At 41.8% G+C, this 19290-nt stretch overlaps 2 long non-coding RNA genes across 2 annotated transcripts in view; both read right to left on the reverse strand.

The window, feature by feature from the left end:
* Positions 1–19290, reverse strand: part of LOC149864378 (uncharacterized) — a 150083-nt gene that overhangs the window by 23728 nt on the left and 107065 nt on the right. The window contains exon 2 of the long non-coding RNA XR_016442667.1: positions 8349–8400. This is a non-coding gene — a long non-coding RNA (uncharacterized LOC149864378). The remainder of the gene's footprint in view (positions 1–8348; positions 8401–19290) is intronic.
* LOC149864380 (uncharacterized) lies at positions 4–3441 on the reverse strand. The gene is made up of 3 exons (XR_016442668.1): positions 3196–3441; positions 1559–1693; positions 4–240 (listed from the first exon to the last, which is right to left on the reverse strand). It is a non-coding gene; the product is annotated as an uncharacterized LOC149864380 (long non-coding RNA).

Raw genomic sequence — 19290 nt, forward strand, 5'->3', positions numbered from 1 at the left:
AGACAGGCATTCTTCTAGTCTTTATTCAACAACCTATTCTATCACACTATTCTATTAACAGCTTGTATCCAGCAATGGCATTTCATGACATATAATTTCAACTTAGCATAGAATCCCCTTCAAACTTATGAATATGGACAAATTGAACAGACATTCTAAATCTGAACAAATATTCACTTGCACAGTTCTTGCAATACTTAACTAGTGCTTGTCTTTTCCATTCCTGTTATTATTCGAATCCTGAAATGATAACAGGCATGATTTAATTAACATCTAATTTCACACACCCCCATTTTGCTTTCTGAGAATGAAGTGAATTATATACTTGTCCTGTAGTACTGTTAGATTCTAAGTCTGTCATCAAAAAATAAACCAATCTCTCCCGCAAGTTCTCTTCCGAACTGTAGAAGAATAATGCTTGACTTTAGGTTACATTACTAGCAGGTTGTATGTTAATTTCTATTTTAAAATAAACAGCAAAGATTACTTTTGACTGACCTGAACCAAATTCTGATTGGGTAAGGGCCTAGACCAAGACAATGGTTGAGAAAAGGCACTCTATTTTTTTAAAGCCATGCAATAAAAGATGAATGTCCCTAACCATGAGCCCAGAAAAATAGTAGAGAAAACTCATCTACAAAACCTATTCACAATTAGGGTTTTGCTGGATGTTGTAAATGAATTGAAATGTAAACTTCACATTAATATGCATAGGCTTCCTTACTCAACAATGACTGTTAAATAGAGTGTTTTATACAATTTATTCCTAATTTTGGTAAGAATGGATAAATGGATAATGCATGAGTAAATGTACAGCACATAGCTTGTATAGGACTGCTTTAACAAACAGTACAGTACATTGACATGGCTTTTACAGTACATGCTTGCATGACCAGAGGCATAACAAGAAATTTATGAGACCAGGGTGGCAGCAGTGGTTGGGGCACCATCATCAACTGGGAAAGTGGCAGCTGGGCTGGCAATGGTGGGTGATGCCATTCTTGTGCCCCCTCAAAAACAATCTGAGGGATTGTGCTCCAGTCACCATCCCCTTCTTTTCTGAAGTGCAACTACAACTCTGGTATAAGTATATTAGAGGAGTACAAGCAAATAGATTCACAATTTCACAACAAACACACATTCTTATCAGTGTTACACCCGAATATAGCACATTCAAACAGATTGCTAGTTGAACTAGTTTAGAAGATGACAATATATGAATAATTTATTCCCTTGCAACACTGAAAGGCTCTCTTCTTTGTTTCCACTACTAATAATGTTATGAAATTGTTAGCTATTGACCTTTCAGGGTGGTGTGCTGCTCTCTTTATTAAAAACCTAAAGGGAGAACTGGGTTTTATCACCAAGACATAACGGCATAATTTAGTAGCATTTTTTGTTTGTGACATTAAATTAGTAATCCTTAATTTGTATATAAATGTTCTTCATTTAGAGCACTAATGTCTCCATTTTATCATTTCCCATAAATGGTCAGGTCATTGCAAGTATTCTACGTTCAAAATCAAAACCCAACAATGTTTTGTGTATGGTGGGTTACCTTAATGCTGGATTTCAGGATTTTGTTGCAAAGAATTAGCATTTCTTCACAAAGTAGTTGTAAGAATTGTTTTAGCATGACAGACTACATATCTTCTCCCTTCTCTCATTCCCAGGAGTAGATGAACCATTTTGACTGAAACATTTAAAAAATAATTCAGTCTAAGGTGGACACCCAACACAAACATTTTCAGCCTGAATGAAAACAGTAACTTACAATGGAAAGTGTCAGACACCTTTGAAAACAGGCTTCCACCTAACCCCAGCTATGTTTTGCTTAAATAGAGATCATGGGAAGCTCACCATTTGTGACTGCAGGGAGTGAATTGCTCATCAGTGATGAGTATGAAAAGGCTATTGCAAGAACTCCAGGCAGTCAGCACTGCATTATTAATCATCATTTCACATTAGCTGGATGGATGGCTATGGAAATGTTGAACCAGGTTATAAAGTAGTACATTTCAAAGAGTGAGTTGAAAGTCAGGAATGCATATAAGATGGAAAAGAAATGACCAGAGGTTTTTGGTGAAGTCTCATGTAGAGCTGAGCCTGCCTTGTGTGAGCAAGCCATTTTAACTGATCTTCATCAATCCAATATCTATCATTTTTACCAGCAGCTGCCTATCTGATTCTCCAGTGATTCTCCAACTTGTGCTCTATCTCCATATATTCCTCCCCACTCTTACCCCCACCCCCTCAAAAAAAACCCATCTCTCTCTGGCTCTCTCTATATGGCCTCTGGAATAAATCCAGGGCTATTGCTGAGAAATAAAACTGGCCCACTCTAAACTCACTGAAGCTTTCAAATTAGGCAGTGTAAACTGCTTAGCAAAAACTCTGACCAGCTTTGGACACAAGCCCCCAATCTCTTCCTGTCTGGAACATCTGAATGCCATATTCAGGAACACGTTCATAATTGCTTTGTAGTATGCTCCTCAGCCATTTATACTGCCTCATTTATTGGGCTAGGCCATGAGTGAGCAGGTATTATTTCTTTGCTTTCAAAGAAGCCAAGACACAGCATTTATCCAAGGCCCCAGCTTCAGGTCTTTTCTGGCCACAACCTGCAATACCTTGGGAACATCTACACGTGCATTAATGCACCGCAATTATGGCATATTAAGTTTAGCACCTGCAATAACAGGTACTAAATGTGCTGTAAATCAGTGCTACTGTGAAGTAGCATTGGTGCATGTCTTTTAGGTGATGCTATTATGCAATAAACTAATTCTACTGTGCATTAACACATTACCATGGCTTTTGCCATGATTCACTAATGTGCAATAAAATTAGTCTACTTCACTTTTAGCATCTCATGTAGATGTACCCCTTCGTTGCATCTACACATTACCCTATAGCAACATAGCAATGTGCTACATCACCCTCCTGAATGCTACAGCAACATAGCAATCGTGTGCGTCTACACATGGTTGCCAGCTATGTAGCCATATTGGCACACTCTCTGGATATAGTATGCTTTTACAGTGACACAGCTTCAAAATCTACCCATGCACAACACATAGGGTGCAGTAACTGCCCATACTATGCCATGTTTCAATACTTCCAAAGGGAAGTACTAAAGCATGGTACCGTAGCAACATCACCATATGGTGACATGTAGATGTTCCCCTTGCTTACCAGATCTCTGTCTCAGAAACTTTAAAGTCTTCCAGAAAGTAGATTTCCATTGGTCTAGCTGAGAGCTTGCTGTTTATCTCCTCTCGACTATCCTGGATTGCATCTCTGTCTACATGGTGGCTTCCCATTATTGGCAATCAAGATTGGAGCTGGTCTTTCACCGCGATTTTCTTTGGGAGTTTCAAACCATGGATCCTTCTAGGCCACTGGTCTCCCAGCTAAGGCTTTTGGGTTACACATTGTCCATGTGTTCCTCTAAGGTGTCTTGTAGCAACAGGAAATTAAACAGTGATAACTGAGGATGACAAGAATATCACTGTATGATGTTACCTGAAATACATGATCTGCTCATTATTGCTTCTCCTAAGGCCAGTAAAGGTTGGAGAACAGTGATCATATCCTGAGAACACCATGGAAGGATAGTGACAGATATGTGATTCAGGAGAGCTGGGAGGATGTTGGAGGACATCTTGTTAGACTATAACTGAAAGGGCAAATCAGAAGACTGATTTAGAACTTTCCTGTAAGTGTACAGACTTTTGGGGCTGATTCTGAAGGATGATGAGTGAAATCAGCAGTGCATGACTACAAGGGGAGCCAAAAGCTTCCAAAACTTCTCAGATGGAGCTCACACCATGGTCTATGCTCACACCTTGACACTCTCAGATGATATCCTGGGATGTCATCCTGTAATGTATTTTTGTATCAACCTCTCGCTGCTTCCCTTCCCCCCTTTACCCATGCACTTGGTGCTTTCCAGATATGCCTAAGCATTTCTTAGCTGACATATACATGCTACAGTGCTCTGTCATATATTGGTATACTACAGTCTTGAGGCTGATGTATTCAGCTGTTTCTTTGCTGCTATGAGAGTTTCATTATAAATAAAGCTCTAGTAGAATAATTAAGAAAAACAAGCATTGCATTAGAGACATAACTTATCTATGAATGACTGCATGGATTTACCTCAAATAGGTGAAGAAAAAAAATCAATACATTTAACCATTGATACATTTTCATATTCTTCAGTACTAGCACACATGTGTTTCTTTATGAATTCTATTAAGTGCCCTAATATATAATAAAGCACTGTGTTCAATTTTCAAATTGTCTATCAATTTTTTGGGAAATGGCTGTCAAAAAAAATTACTGTACAGATCAAAGCTTTTCAGAACCTGTCCAGGAAGACCTCTCTGGATTACCTCCAGGAGTAATGTAGTATTGATCTTTTCAATTTGAATCCAAAAGATTTTCTATTATGAGAGCTGATAGTTAACTACAGGAGTTTTAACCTACAGATATTGCTGTAGTCAAAGCAATCCACTAATTACAAATATTGGGCTGAACTGAGAGGGGTAAGTAGTTAGCTAAAGATAAGTGCAATTCTTTATGAAACTAACCAACACAAAAAACTAAAAAATATTGAACAGGAGCTTAGTTAACTCAATCATGATCTTCTAATGTAGCAGCATGGAATACCAAAGAAAATGGATGTTCTATGATATTATAGCTCCATTCCCATATCAGAAGCAGTTAATCACATCAGGAGTAGTAATATATTTTTATATTTTACATTAATCAATGGTATTAAGCCATTTATCTTATTAATATAATAAATTAATTATGATAAATGAAGAACTCATATTTGGACTTGAACTGAGGGTGGGTGGTATTACATTGTCTTGATTTAAGCTCATCTTTAAAGAAATAGGGAATCTCTCTATATATGTTTGTGTGAAAAAATATAGACCCATTACTTATTTCAGAGAAAGATTTACAATGTAACATATCTCTATAGCTCTTAGTTTCTCATTGTTATAGATATTGCTACAGTGGAAAGTGGTAATGGCTGTTATCAACAGGAACTGGGATCTAGTCAACAACCTGGTTAAACCAATGACGATACTGTTGTTCTTTTAAATACAAAAGAAGGAATGGTTCAGCCCTTTTATGAAGTAAAAATAACTGCAGATAGCAGGGGTTACTATGCAAGATACTAGACACCAAAGCTATGCTGGGGTAAGGGCAGGACTAAAATAACAGCAACAATATGCAAAACTATGGGAGGATCTAGAATTATGAAAAGTGGGGATGCAGATGTTTAGTTGCATCATCGTATATAAAACAACGCATATTTTTCTCCAGGTAACAATAAATTAGGGGGGTGCAAGTGTACCAGACCCCTCTCCCACCCTGGATCCACCTATTTTCATAAGCCCTTTTACTGATTTCTTATCCAAGTAAAAACAACCTTGGAGAACCTCCAGAATGTTTAGTAATTGTTCAAGACAAAGACTTATATAAAATATTTTTCATTCTACAAAATACAAAATGCAAGGCTGTGGTGATTACCATCATGCCAGATAGACATGTCTGACCTCATTAGAGTATCTTTTGAAGTGATGGGGACCTCGACTAGATGGTGTTGGGCCTCACTTTCCCATTCACCTACCATCACGCCATCTTTTCTTTGCCAAACATGCTCCCTTTCTTAGGTTCCACCTTACTCACAATAAGCACCTTTTACAGTAGTGGTTGGGGTAGGGGAGAAGGTTGTGACTGCTAAAGCTTGGGGATTCACCTGTCTGTGGATACTTCCCACACCCTTCTCCCACTGAAAGGGAGGGACACAGAAGCATCCCACATAAATTATTCAGGTGAAATGGAGTCTGTGGAGAATCTGTAGCACTACTCTGGTATTTTTCCTGCCCTCCTTCTACTATGAATCCTCCTAACTGCCTAGCTGGATATGAATTTTAGCTAGTTTGTACAGTAAAAGGCAAGAGAAACATGAGCACATATGGTTGTGAATATTCATATATCCTGCTTTCCATACTGCTGTAGAGCCAACAATTAATAGGCTTACTAAAGTAAGTATCTCCTAAGCAGTGGGTGGAAGGGATCTCAGAAACAGGCCCAGAATATGAAGGCTGTCTATTCCCAAATCAGTTCATAGTGACTAGGCCCTCTCTCATTTTCAGAGCAAAGTTCTAGATGCAGGCAAATATGAGAAGCCTTGTAAGTACATTTTAAAGAAAATGAAAGCATGTGAATTTCATGTTCTTTTAAAGTTCTTTTTTAGTTTTATTCTTGAATGAATTGCATTTATTCTGAGTAGAAACCATTTGAAAATCAAATTCTAAATCAATGCCCTGTTAGTATAAGCTCCCAGCAAACAGCTTGTCTCAAAGTTTAATATAAATGAAGGACAGTCTTACACACTGTTCACTTAGTTTTCACTTTGTCTCTACTTTAAAACACACAAAAATCATGTCTCCATCAAACATGTATAATAATAAAGCCCCTGAGACAATATCAAAGTACAGCTTAGTGAAGATTGTATTCATCTTTGAAATAATTCCTTTCCTATTGTTCAATTTCAAATTGCAGCAATATAGAAACATGCCAAGGTTTGTATTGGTTTTATCATAAGACAAGAGATAAATGTCTATCAGTGATTTTTGTTTCACCATGGGAGCATACACTATAAATCTATGGGATGATTTTATATATTCATTTCCCTTCTATCCCATCCCTCAGTTATAGTCATTATTATACTGTGCAGATATTTCTTGTAAATGTGTATTAAAGCAAATTATTTTCTTATGTAACAGGGTAAAAAACATCCCTGTACTAGATGGGGTAAGCCCCCCGGGGAGGGGGTAGAGAGTGAGGTCAGGACAGAGGCAAGAGTAGTTAAAACACTGGTCACTGTTGAGGGAGTCTGCACAGTGAAATAATGGTCACAAGCTGGCAGAGGGTAACTCTTTATTTCTAGTCACTCCTGGTAGTGCTCAGGGGAACAGGGACTCTCCCAATGCCTGCTGGTCTCCTCTGACTAGTTTGTAACAGGCCACTAGATCCCCCCTCAGCTTTCTCTTGTGGAGGCTGAACAGGTTCAGGTCCCATAGCCTCTCCTCGTAGTGCCTGCCCTGCTGCCCCCTGATCATGCACGTGACCCTCCTCTGGACCCTCTCCATGTTGTCCACATCCCTCTTAAAGTGCGGCGCCCAGAACTGGATTCAGTACTCCAACTGTGGCCTGACCAGTGTTGCATAGCGGGGGAGTATCACCTTCTTGGATGTGCCTGAGATACATCTGTGGATGCATGACAAGGTACGGTTGGCCTTCCCGAATGCATCCCCACACTGCCGGCCCATGTTCATCTTGGCATCAATGATGACTCTGCACTGACGAGAAGGGAGTTCCCCAGCCTGTAGGTATGCTGCTGGTTCTTCCTCCCCAGGTGCATCACCTTGCACTTGTCAGTGTTGAAACCCATCCTATTCTCATCCACCCACCCCTGTAACCTGTCTAGGTCTGATTGCAGCCTATTCCCCCCGTCTAGTGTGCCCACTTCTCCCCACATCTTAGTGTCATTAGCAAATGTGAACAGGGTGCTTTTTACTCCCTCGGCCAAGTCACTGATGAAGATGTTGAACAGCGCAGGCCGAGGACCAAGCCCTGTGGACCCCCACTGCCCACATCCCTCTAGGTCGAAAATGACCCATCCACCACCACTCTCTGGGTGCGGCCCTTCAGCCAGTTAGTGACTCATTTGACTGTGTAGGTGTTGACAGTCAGTCTCCCTTAGGGGAACATCCCCTTCACATGCTTCCGCTTTTACCCCTCCAGCTGGCCGCATGCCATTTAACTCTTCCCTGCTGTGCAGATCCCCTCAACAATGACCAGTGTTTTAACTATTCTTGCCTCTGTCCTGACCTCACTCTCTACCCCCTCCCTGGGGGGTTACCCCATCTAGTACAGGGATGTTTTTTTACCCTGTTACATAAGAAAATAATTTGCTTTAATACACATTACAAGAAATATTCAGGCTAGACATCAGAAGGTGCTACTTAACTGTCAGGGTGGTTGGATCTGGAACCAACTTCCAAGCAAAGTGGTGCTGGCTCCTACCCTGGGGGTCTTTAAGACAAGGCTAGACAAACACCTTGCTGGGGTTGTTTGACCCCAGTACTTTTTCCTGCCATGGCAGGGGGTCAGACTTGATGATCTGCTCAGGTCCCTTCTGACCCTACTAACTATGAAACTATGAAATTATGGAAGCCTCACTCCAACAATCTATTGCACAGGTGAGGAAACCCATGGCAAGGGTTTGGGAGAATAAAAGGTGAGAAGGAAAAGTTACTTACCATCAGGGTCTGAAGAAAGCAGGATCAAAGCAAATGGATGGACACCTGACATCTGAAAGACAAAGAAAGAAGCAGAGGAGAGGTCATATCAGGGGGAAAACCCCTTCTAAGTGAGGCAAGAGGCAAGGAGGGGAAGAAATAAGGCGTAGAAGTACCGCGGACTGCGGTGATTGTAAACACTCATGTGGGGAGCACAATAAAATGAAATTTTGTTTATCTCATGACTGATGTGATTAACTACACTATATCTCAGGGATAATTAATTTTCTCATTCTCCCAACATCTTAAGGTGTAGCAGGTGAGTCTCCACAAGAGAGTATTCATTAATCCCCCCAGATCGACCACAAGCGGTGCATTGGCTGGGAAACTGTGCTGAACACTCCCCCATGATGAAGAACATAGAGGGGCAAATCCCCACCAATTGGCAGTAAGTGCAACCACTTATATTGAGGATTCTGCAGGGACAACATGTTCAAATGGAGGAATTAGTACGCATAAGGGCACAAGAGACTGAGTCAAGGATTCAACACTTTTCATGACTGCAAGACTTCAGTGAGAAGACTGAAGCGCAGCAGGTAAACTGGTCTCACGAGGGGGAGGGGACAAAAATGCTCAAAATGTGTCGAGGCTTTCCTGGAAGTCTTTGAGTGAACTGCCATAGCATCCAAGTAGGACCCAGTGATTCGTATTGGTCCCCTGCTAATCAGTCAGGAGTTAAGAGGCATCAGCCAAAGACTGTGGAGGAAGCTCTGAGACTAGCAGACAATTATGTTATAGCAGAAGCAGAGGGGGATAACTATAAAAAGGAAAAGAGTGGGGCCAGCTATGTACCCAATAGGTAGGACAAAAAGGGAGGAGATCTGAAATGGCCATTAGGGAATTTTGCAATAGAGAACCCCGCGAAATACTCTGCTACCATTGCAAGAAGCGGGGACACCTGGCACATACCTGCCCCCAGAAGCTGCATTCCAAAGCTGCACCAGACTATCCTCATGAGGAGAAGATGGAGTGTAGCTTCAGGAGGCACAAGGGGCCATGGAAGAAAAATAAATTACTAATTGATATACACATAGGAGACACCATTATTCTGGCAGTGGTAGACATGGGATGCATACGAACCATGATCAGAGCAGACCTTGTCCCATCCCAGAGGGGCACATCCAAAAAGTCAGTGAGTATGGTCTGCATAGATGCGGTATCCTATACTTATGAAGGAAGAAAGATTAAGCTTAGTGTGAGCCTAATCCAAAGAAACCAAAGAAATAGCAGTTGGTTTAGCTGAAACTTTACCATCCCCCATGCTACTCGGCATTGATTGACCCCACCTGTGAGAGGTGGTGAACAGAACTATAGAAAACCCCAAAGGGAAAGATTCTCTGGCTTATTCAAGCGAAATATACTTCAGGGAGCCAACAGACCCGGGACACAAGGAGCTGGACATGGACCAAGTGATTGGCAGTAGCAACTTCTGAGAGGAACAGAACAAGAAACCACTGTTCAAAACCATCTTGTAGGAACACCTGGCCAAAAGAGAAAAGGATATACTGAACTCCCAACTAATGAAGAAGAACCCACATTTTGAGGTAAGAGACAGCATTTTATACTGGGTAGAAAGGAGAAGGGATGGGGGGAAGAGAGCCCAGATTCTGGTACCAAGTCCTTACTGGACATCCCTACTCCAAGTGGCACATACCATCCCCATGAGGTGGCATATGGGGTGGGAGAAAACTGAGGCCCATCTCCCTAACAAGGTATTTTGGGCTGGAATATATAAAATGATTGAGAAATATTGCCAGGAGTGCCCGGCTTGCCAGAAGACTGTAGGGATGAAGACCCAAAAGTAAACCTGATGCCTCTACCAATTCCCTTACATGGAATTCCTTTAGATATCACCGGACCCTTTCCCCACAGGCAAACTGGATACCAATTCATCCTGGTAACCACAGACTATGCAACTTGGCTCCTGGAGGCAGTACCACTATGGTCCATGACAGCACCGAAGATTGCAGAAGCCCTGATGAAATGGGTGGCATGGGTGGGGATCCCATAAGAAAGTCTCACCAACCAAGGGAAAAACTTTATGTTGAAAGTATTGAAGGGAGTATGTAAGACCTTGCAGATAAAACAGCTTAGGACATTGGTATACCACCCTCCTCCTCCCCCAGACAGATGGTCCGGTTGAAAGATTTAACCAAACCCTGAAGGGCATGAAGGGCATGATATGTACAAGGGGATCCAGGCAACTGGGAAGACGTTACCCCCTTTGTTGTTCTCAGTTTGGAAAGCCCCACAAGCATCTATACAATACACCCCTTTTGAACTAGTGTACAAACACAGACCTCACAGACTGATAGATGCTATTTGTGAGGGCTAGACAGAGACAGAACCAGGCAAGGTCAGTACCCCAAAGGTTGTACTGGACTTTCAAAAGAAAGCACGTAACACATAACATTACCCAGGGAAACCCGGGTAGAAGCCAAGACAGACAAAAGCAGTTCTATGACAGGAAAGTGTGGGAAAGAGAACTCCAGGAGGGAGATCAGCTGCTGGTAATGTTGCCAGACAGCCCATATAAATGCTTACCTAATGGCAAGGCCCATTCCAGATCACCAGGAAAGTGGGCACTGTTAATTATGAGGTGTTAAGGACCAAACCAGTCTGCAGAAGACAAATATATCATGTCGACCTCCTAAAGAAGTGACACTCCAGGGAAGGGTGGCTAATGCAGAGAGGTGGAGACTCAGAGGCCCTAGGAGAACCAGAAATGCCACAAGGAAGGTAGGTAATGCCCTGGGTGGGGGCAGGGGGCATTAGAAAATGAGCAGCAAGAAGAGTTAAAAACTATTATCAGTGATGTTCAGGATGTATTCAATGAAGTGCCTGAAGAAGCCCAGGGAATAGAGCATAAAATTCAAACCCCAGAGGGGTACATGACCAATGGAGCCTGCCACAGTACCTATGGACAGCATTCAAAAAGGAAATCGAAAAGATGCAAAAACTAGGAATAATTGTGGAATCAAGGAACCCCTGGAGGAGCCCTTTTGTCATTTTGCTAAAGCCAGATGGAAACCTAAGATTGTGCATGGACTACCTCAAAGTCAACAAGGTAGTGGTGTTCGATGCATTCCTGATGCCAATGATTGATGATACGGTGGGAAAAAGATAGGTACTGCCAAGTACATTTCAACATTAGACCTCACGAGGGGTACTGGTGGATACCAATGGCAACACAGGACTGAGAGAAGACAGCATTTGGCACCCTATGGGGTCTATTTCATTTCAAAAGGATGCCCTTTGGGTTTCATGGGACAGCCATGTCATTTCAGTGGGTGATGGACTCGCTACTCGTGCCTCATCTGGAATACGCATCGGCCTACATCAATGACATCATCATATTCTTGGAAGAGCGGGAATCCAACTGCCAGCATCTTCAAGCAGTCCTCATGGAATTAAGACAGGTGGGACTGACCGCCAACCCAAAAAAATCTGCATGGGAAAAAAAGAGAGCCAGTACCTGGGCTTCACAGTCAGACAAGGCCAAATACGGCTGGTGGCAGACAAGGTGGAAGCCATCCGGAAATACCAAAGACCCAAGGCCATAATGTAACTAAGATCCTTCCTGGGATTCACAAACTATTACCGCTGTTTCATTCACAGATTTTTGCAGATTGTAGCCCCCCTGACTGACCTTACCAAAGGAAACAAACCCGGTACATTGGCATCCCAAAGCCATGCAGGTGCTTGAGAACATCAAACAGGCACTACGCCAAGAACCAGTGCTCCAGATTTCAGGGAAACCTTCTACTTACAGATGGACACATCCAGCACTGCACTGGGGACAATACTATTTAGAGACACCAAGGTGAAGAAAGACCCATAGCATATGCCAGTAAAAAACTGGCATCTTCAGGGGTCAAAAAACCTCCAAAACCCACGTGCTGCAAAGTAGCAGCATGGGAAATGGCTGAATAGAATGTACAGTATGTGGTGCTGCAGACGAGTCTGCAATACCACATATGCACGGCCGCACTCATCTGGACATGGCCATTGTGATTGTTTTGTGAAGAAAAAGGAAACATTAAACAACTGTGCTTTCTTAAGTGAACTGCAAGTCATACTTTAAGAACCTGGAAGTAGAGAAAACTAGGGGTGCATTGTCAACTGGGAGCTGTAAAAAGGAAAGCAAATTGCCAAATTATGCTGCATGCAAACCAAGGGTTGATCCATGGGTGCCTGAGGGGCAGGGTGCTTTGGTATGGAAGCATTATACATCCAAATTTACCTGATGAGCTTGAGTTAAAGGTACTCAAGTCCTACACTGCTGCCCCCTCACTGGATGAAACTAATCTAAAACTGTGGAGTGTCAGGAGCTGATCCATTAATGGCCTTAGAACTTGAATCTGAGAGGTGATAAGGGCTACTGCAGAAGAAGGAGAGGGCACAGGTACAGAACAACTACACCTGCTGACTGCATCCCTGGTCTTGGACCTGCTATAAAAACAGAAGAAAGCTACAAGTAAGGGAGGTTGGAAAAAGCATGACTGAGGGAGGACATGGCCTGAACCCCATGGAGCGAAGATCTTCCCTGGGTTCGGAGTACACTGATACTGATGGTATGTATCCTAGGAGAGCAGAGAGGTTCTCAGGTTTGAGTAGAAGGCCTGGGTAGGAGGAGTGATCTAAAGTGTTGATGAGGGTAGCAATCCTTTTTCTTTTTTTTTTTGAAGCATTTTAAAGGAACTTGTAATAGGTCATCTGTCCATAACTGTATTTGTTTTTCTCTTAAGTACATGAATTATGTAAAAAGAAAAAAATAAGTTCCTACTTTTACTGGATAAAATTATTATATAACACACTTTGTACTAGATAGGATAAATATGCCCTTTCACACCAGATATAAAATGGATGCATTAATGTCTGTGCATTTTACAACATGAGAGAATGGCAACCAGGCACCCAAGTTCTTTTGACAATTCTGCTATGCAAATCTTTTCATCTTTAAGTTCCTAAACATCACAAGGACTCTAGGCCTTAGGTCTGTATTTTCAAAGGTAACCAAAGATACTGAGCACTTAAAAAACACAGGCCTCACAGTTTCAAAGTTTTAAGAAGTCTTGCATCTAGTTCTAGGTTTGAGTTCCATCCCATTTTCTCCCTAAATCTCACATATTCTTAAATTCTGCAGTTATTCTGAATTGCCACTGTACTTTTACACTATTTCTTCCCCACCAATAAGAACAAATTCTCTTTCACTTGAACTGTTAATATTTATTTTTCTGGCTGCTCTATTTAAGCCAATATAATTTGACTGAAATATCCTGCTTCACCACTGCATTACTCATACTCCATTTCAGTAGATCTGTGGAATACTGATCATACTGACCATCTAAGTGGATTTAGGCACCTAAGTGTGATTCTATTCCATCTATTCAAATCCTGCAAATCCTTTACTTTTGTAACACCCTATCAATTTACTCTTAAGATTGAGTCTCAAAAAAGTGACAAGTAGGAGGGCACACCTACCTTTTATATTAACTATCTTTCCAGGACTTAAAGAAGGATGGCTAGAATCACAAATGCCTAAGTCCACTTATATGACTAACAGGCAGAACAGAATCTGGCCCATAGTAAATAGTTTTTCTTCAGACAATAAAATAGCAACTATATGCCTAAAAGAAACAGGATGCTTTTTGTCTCCGATGTGTAGTAGTACATGGAGAGACATATCTGAAAACAAGTCCACTTCTAGTTCATCTCTGGAGGATTGTAACTCCATCTGTGCTGAGGATTTGGAAACTGCAGCAGTGGAACATTCTCAGTCTCCTCATCATACCTCACCTGCTTGATACTTCCTTAAACAGCAGCTGTTAGCATCCAGCTCAGGCAAGAGCCTCAATATTGTGATACATTGTGCTTAGTTTCTGGTGACTCAAGAAGCTGCATATTTGGGGTTCAGTCTCCAGGGGCGTACAGTATTTGTATATCTGACAGGAACTCAAAAGCATTTTACAGAAACCTACCATGTTTAGGTGATCTCCCTAGCTTTAAATTAGTACAATCATATTTAGCAGATTCCTATTGTGTGGTCATACCCACTTTTACTGAGCAGTCACCCTATGTTTGCCCAAGCAGCTTAGACTAAATCACCTATTAAGTGACTACTTCGCTGATGAAGAAGGTCTGTATAAAACTAACTCTAATTACAGCAGTATGCTTCCATAGGAGAATAGTTAAGTTCCTGTGGGTGCATCTACACAAGATGCTTTACTACACAGTAAACTAATCTACTGATGGTAGACTGTCACTATGTAACCATGCGCAGCAATTACCACACAGTAGATTAGTCTATTGCGGAGTTTTCTATTACCTGTAAACACAGGTAGTAGGTAAACTGTGTAATAGGATATGGGTAGACAGCTGACTTGGAGCAAATCACTGTCAATCAGCCCAGGCAGCAGGGGACAGAACTGTTTCCTCCCCATGGCAGCTGTCTGCTTCCCAGCCCCCATTCTGTTCAGCCAATTGGAGCTGTGGCTAGTACACTGTCCCCTGCCCCAGCAGCTACCTGCTGCTAGGACCCAGTTCCAATATCAGAGCCAGGGCTGGGACGTTGTCCCCTGCCCCAGCAGCAGATGACAAAATACAAGCCCTGATTCTGATCTCAGAGTTGGGGCCCAGCAATTGCCTGCTGCTGAGGCAAGGGTCCTAGTCTCTGCTCCAATCTCAGAGCAGGGGTTGGACAGCAGGCAGCTACCCAATGCATGGGTGCAGGATGGGAGAAAGCTGTCCCAAATGTAGGACTTCTCCTTGGCCCTCCCAGATCTCAGGTCTGACTTTCGTGCCCCCTGCCAGCTACGGACTGGCACCAGGGGAAAACTAAAGCTCCCCCTGACTGTTGTATGGAACCAGAACAGGGCAGAAGTAGCCCTGCACTGAACTGTTCCTGTTGGGAGCAAATCTGAATTTGTTCCTGATGGGTGCACATGTAGCCACGCTTCCAGGGAAAGCTTACTGTACAGGATTTTGTTGTGCAATAAACTTTCAGCACTTTAATAGCACATGTAGATGTGCCCTAATCCATATAAGGCACAAGCTCTTTGCCTTCACACCAGAGACTAAAGCTTCATAGTTTGCTGTTTTATGGGGAAGCAGTTAAATGCAAGAAACTTTACATATACTTATTTCACCTAAAAGCTCCCACAGAGTACCAGAAAAACTGACATTATCAAAAGCAGTATAGATGGTATTGAAGAAACAGCATGTAGAGGCATTGATTTACAGGTCTGGATGAAAAACATCAAATTATCTTACACTTGACTGGAAAAATACAAAATCAAGCATCTATCTTTTTGACAATTCGATATAGAAATTTCATGATACATCTCTTGTGTATGTTTCCCCTAAAAAATTTGCAATGGAGATCCTTCTGCCAGTCAAAAGATTCTTCTCCAACTTGTCTAGAATTTAAATAACTTTGTCTCAGAAGAAACAAGAAGCAATATACTGCTATCCTATTTTTTGTTGTTCTATCAAACATTCATGCAAAAAGCCTGAATGCAAACATTTCAGAGGATTTTCTTATAATAAGCTTGATAAGATTTTTTTCCACTTTGTCTAAAAGAACTTTTAAAAGCTAGCCATGTATTTAATTGCAACACAGACTTATTTATTTATCCAGGCCCACCAGAACAGGTAGTGAGAAATAGTATGCCATGTGCCACGCTGAATATTCTAGCATGTTTTCTTCAGGCTGGGAAAGAAGACTTTTCCCCTGCTGTCTAATAACGTATCCCCATTATCTGAGACTTTGCACACAGCAAACAAGGTTCATCTGAACAGTTTAGTCATAGAATAGTGAATGGGAGGGTGCAGTGTTTTAAAGTGGGGCTGTAGAGAATAATGAGAGCAATATGGGCCCTGCAAGTCAGGGGTGAGAGAAAATGGAGCTATGTGGAAGGATAGTGAAGGAGTACAGCTCTCTATAAAGCCCAGTCGCAGCTCCTATAAAGCATAAGGCTGAGAACAGAAAACAGCCTTGTTATCTGTCTCTGGAAATAACTGTTACTTATTTCTATAAGGGGAGATATAACACAGTTGCTAAATGATTAAAGAGCTATAGGGCCTACTTATACTTAATTGTCATTAGAATGCTGTGGGAATTAGGTGTCCAACATGATATTTCTGCCTCTGAAAAGCTTCTATCCCTTTAGTAGTACATACCACTAACAAAACTACAAGAGGGTCAGGAAGTCACCAGTTAAATATTCCTCCACACTTCGCAGTCTGCAGCTCCTGCTGACAGCTTATATCTACTGTCTCCTCCACGCAGAGTATGCAGTCCTAATTCTAACCACAACTTTCTGATAATAAAAAAATTACCTCCAGCTTAGCTATTCCCTGCATCCTCTAAACAACACTGCTATAGCATGATAAATGGTGACTTCACTGAATGACATTTTTTTTATTGATTCTCACTGCTTCAGAAAAAAATCACACTCCTTCCATTAACAGTAATTGAACACAGTACCCTGAACTTAACCATCAGCTAAAACATTACACAGTCACATTATACAATACATTTTAAACAATTATCAAATAGCTATCCCTAGTCATGCCGCATGATTTGGATTAAATGTTTGCAATCAATAGGAGAGATTTGGGATCCTCATGGTTGTAAGTATGTTTAGAATTTAGCCGAGTATTTTCTGTATTTTGTTTTCTATTTCCTTTTAAATAGTTTTTTTTTAGAGGAAAAAATGGTGAATCATATACAATCTATAAATGGAAAAGAAAAACATAGAAGCAAATGCAGCTGAAACAAACAAACCCTGACATAAGAAATGTCTTTTTCTTCTGCCTATATTTCTTTCTTTGCACGTATTACACTGTTGATGGTGATTCATAGGTACTGTGACTCACCCAAGGAATGATTATGCATTTTAAGAACATATTGAGCTAGTAGCCTAAGATCATCAACTAAACCTTCCTAAGTTATTGTGATATTTCATAACAACAGTACAACCCTGGAGTGCTGTATAGTGTTTATGGGTTACCTCTTGTTATGTTTCTCTCCTCCTGGCCTTTTGAGCATATTCACGGTCTCTTAGAACAAATACACAGACAACAGAAAGAATAAAAGGTAGTGCCATTGTATTCTAGAATTTATTTGGATGTGCCCCTTTTTTTTCCAACAGAAAAAAGTATATAAACAGTAGCTATATTTTCCTATATAATTAATATAAAGCCTGCCAAGAAAAGTAGGCCTAGGCGCAAAACATGCAAAATATAAAGTTATAACAGAGTTCAAGCAGAACAAAATTAAACCAAAACACTGTATGCTTTTCTGTTTTGTTGTTGTTGTTTGGAGGTTTTTTGTTTGTTTGGGCTCAGTTTTAATGTATGTTCTGTTATAATTTTTTAAGACAATCAGAAGACTGTAATTAGAGATAGGAAACAACCTAGAAGTTCTGATTCTTCATTTCATCACAACCCTAGCAGCAATTTTTACTAGAGTAAAATGGGCAGAGAGGCATTTAACCATGTTAGTCTGAAGTCAAGCACAGGACAGGGTAGAAGTGCATCTGTAGGCTAACTGAATTCAAGGTGTATAAATAAAATGGTTATAACTCAAAATCTCCCACTCCCATATACTAATGACAGCATTTTGCATTTACTTAAAATCTGCGTTGTACAGATGTGAATCAAAACACAACAGGCAAGGTAGAAAAGAAGGTGACCCAGTATATCACATTCCCCATCCTATACTAGTGTTGCCCATTACCTCCACAGTATTCTTGATTACTTTGTCCAGCCCTTTTTCAAATGACCCAAGTAATGTAAGGGGAGAAAACAAAAGTAAAGCATCAGCATGAAAACAAAACAGAGAATAACCTTGGTCTTCCTCCAGCTTCTCTTCATACTAGGTTAAGAGGCTAATAAAGCTTTGGATCAGGTCAAAAAAGAATGGCATGGGCACCATTAAAGCTGATGACAGAGAAACATTCCAAGGACATCTTTGACAATTCTGTCTTGCACACATGATATAGACTGAGACAAAGAGAGAACCAGTTGTATCAAAGTTCGTTCCACAGTATATGCAACTGTGGGTCATTTAGGTTAGGGACAGATGTTACATATAAACCAGCAAAAGTAATAAAAAACCAGTTAAAACCTGTAACAGAACAGAAGGTCAGTGTGTTTTGAAATGGCCAAAACCAGTTTCAGATAGACATTGATGGATGTAGTATCAGACTTCACTGATTTAGGTTCACCTGGTTTATCAAACTTCTGTCCCAGATCCCCTCCTGACACAAATTAGGTCTTAGTCCCCTACATCACAGGGTGTACTGCAACCCATGCTAACCCCCCTCTCACAGGTTGGGCAGGCTAGTCTCCACCCCAGCTTACCTTCTCCAGCCCCACTTGGCAGTCCTGCCCCCAGCTGCCACATAACTGAAGCAGCACCACCAGTGGCAGCGCAGGGGTGGGGGAGGGGAAGGGGGAAGAGTGGACCCCCACCCTGGCTCCAGGTCCCCCTAGCCAGGGTCTGCACAGAGCTTCCCCTCTGCCATGTGGCTCTGCCATGTTATCTCTGCCCCCTCACTGTCCTCACCCCGCTCCTCTTAGCCATTGGAAGGCAGATGGAGAGAGAAAAGGACCCCCACTCTGGTCCCAGCCCCAGCCAAGTTCTGCAGAGTAGGTGGGGGCTTTCCTTACACAGCTTGGCTCTACCTGGCTGTAAGCACCCCAGTCCTGCCCCTTTGCCAGCCCTCTACCTGTCAGCTGTGGAGGGATGGGGAAGGAAGTGGACCCCATCTCTGGCCCCATTCCCCCAGCCATGGTTTGCACAGTGGATGGGGAGGAATCCCCCAAGGCAGAGGCTCCCCCCTGACACCATGGCTCTTTAAAACTATGACCATGCCAGCCACTTGTCAGCACCCCA

The sequence above is a fragment of the Crocodylus siamensis genome, chromosome 5, assembly GCF_052110815.1.
Source record: "Crocodylus siamensis isolate JL-2025a chromosome 5, ASM5211081v1, whole genome shotgun sequence".
Taxonomy (NCBI): domain Eukaryota; kingdom Metazoa; phylum Chordata; order Crocodylia; family Crocodylidae; genus Crocodylus; species Crocodylus siamensis.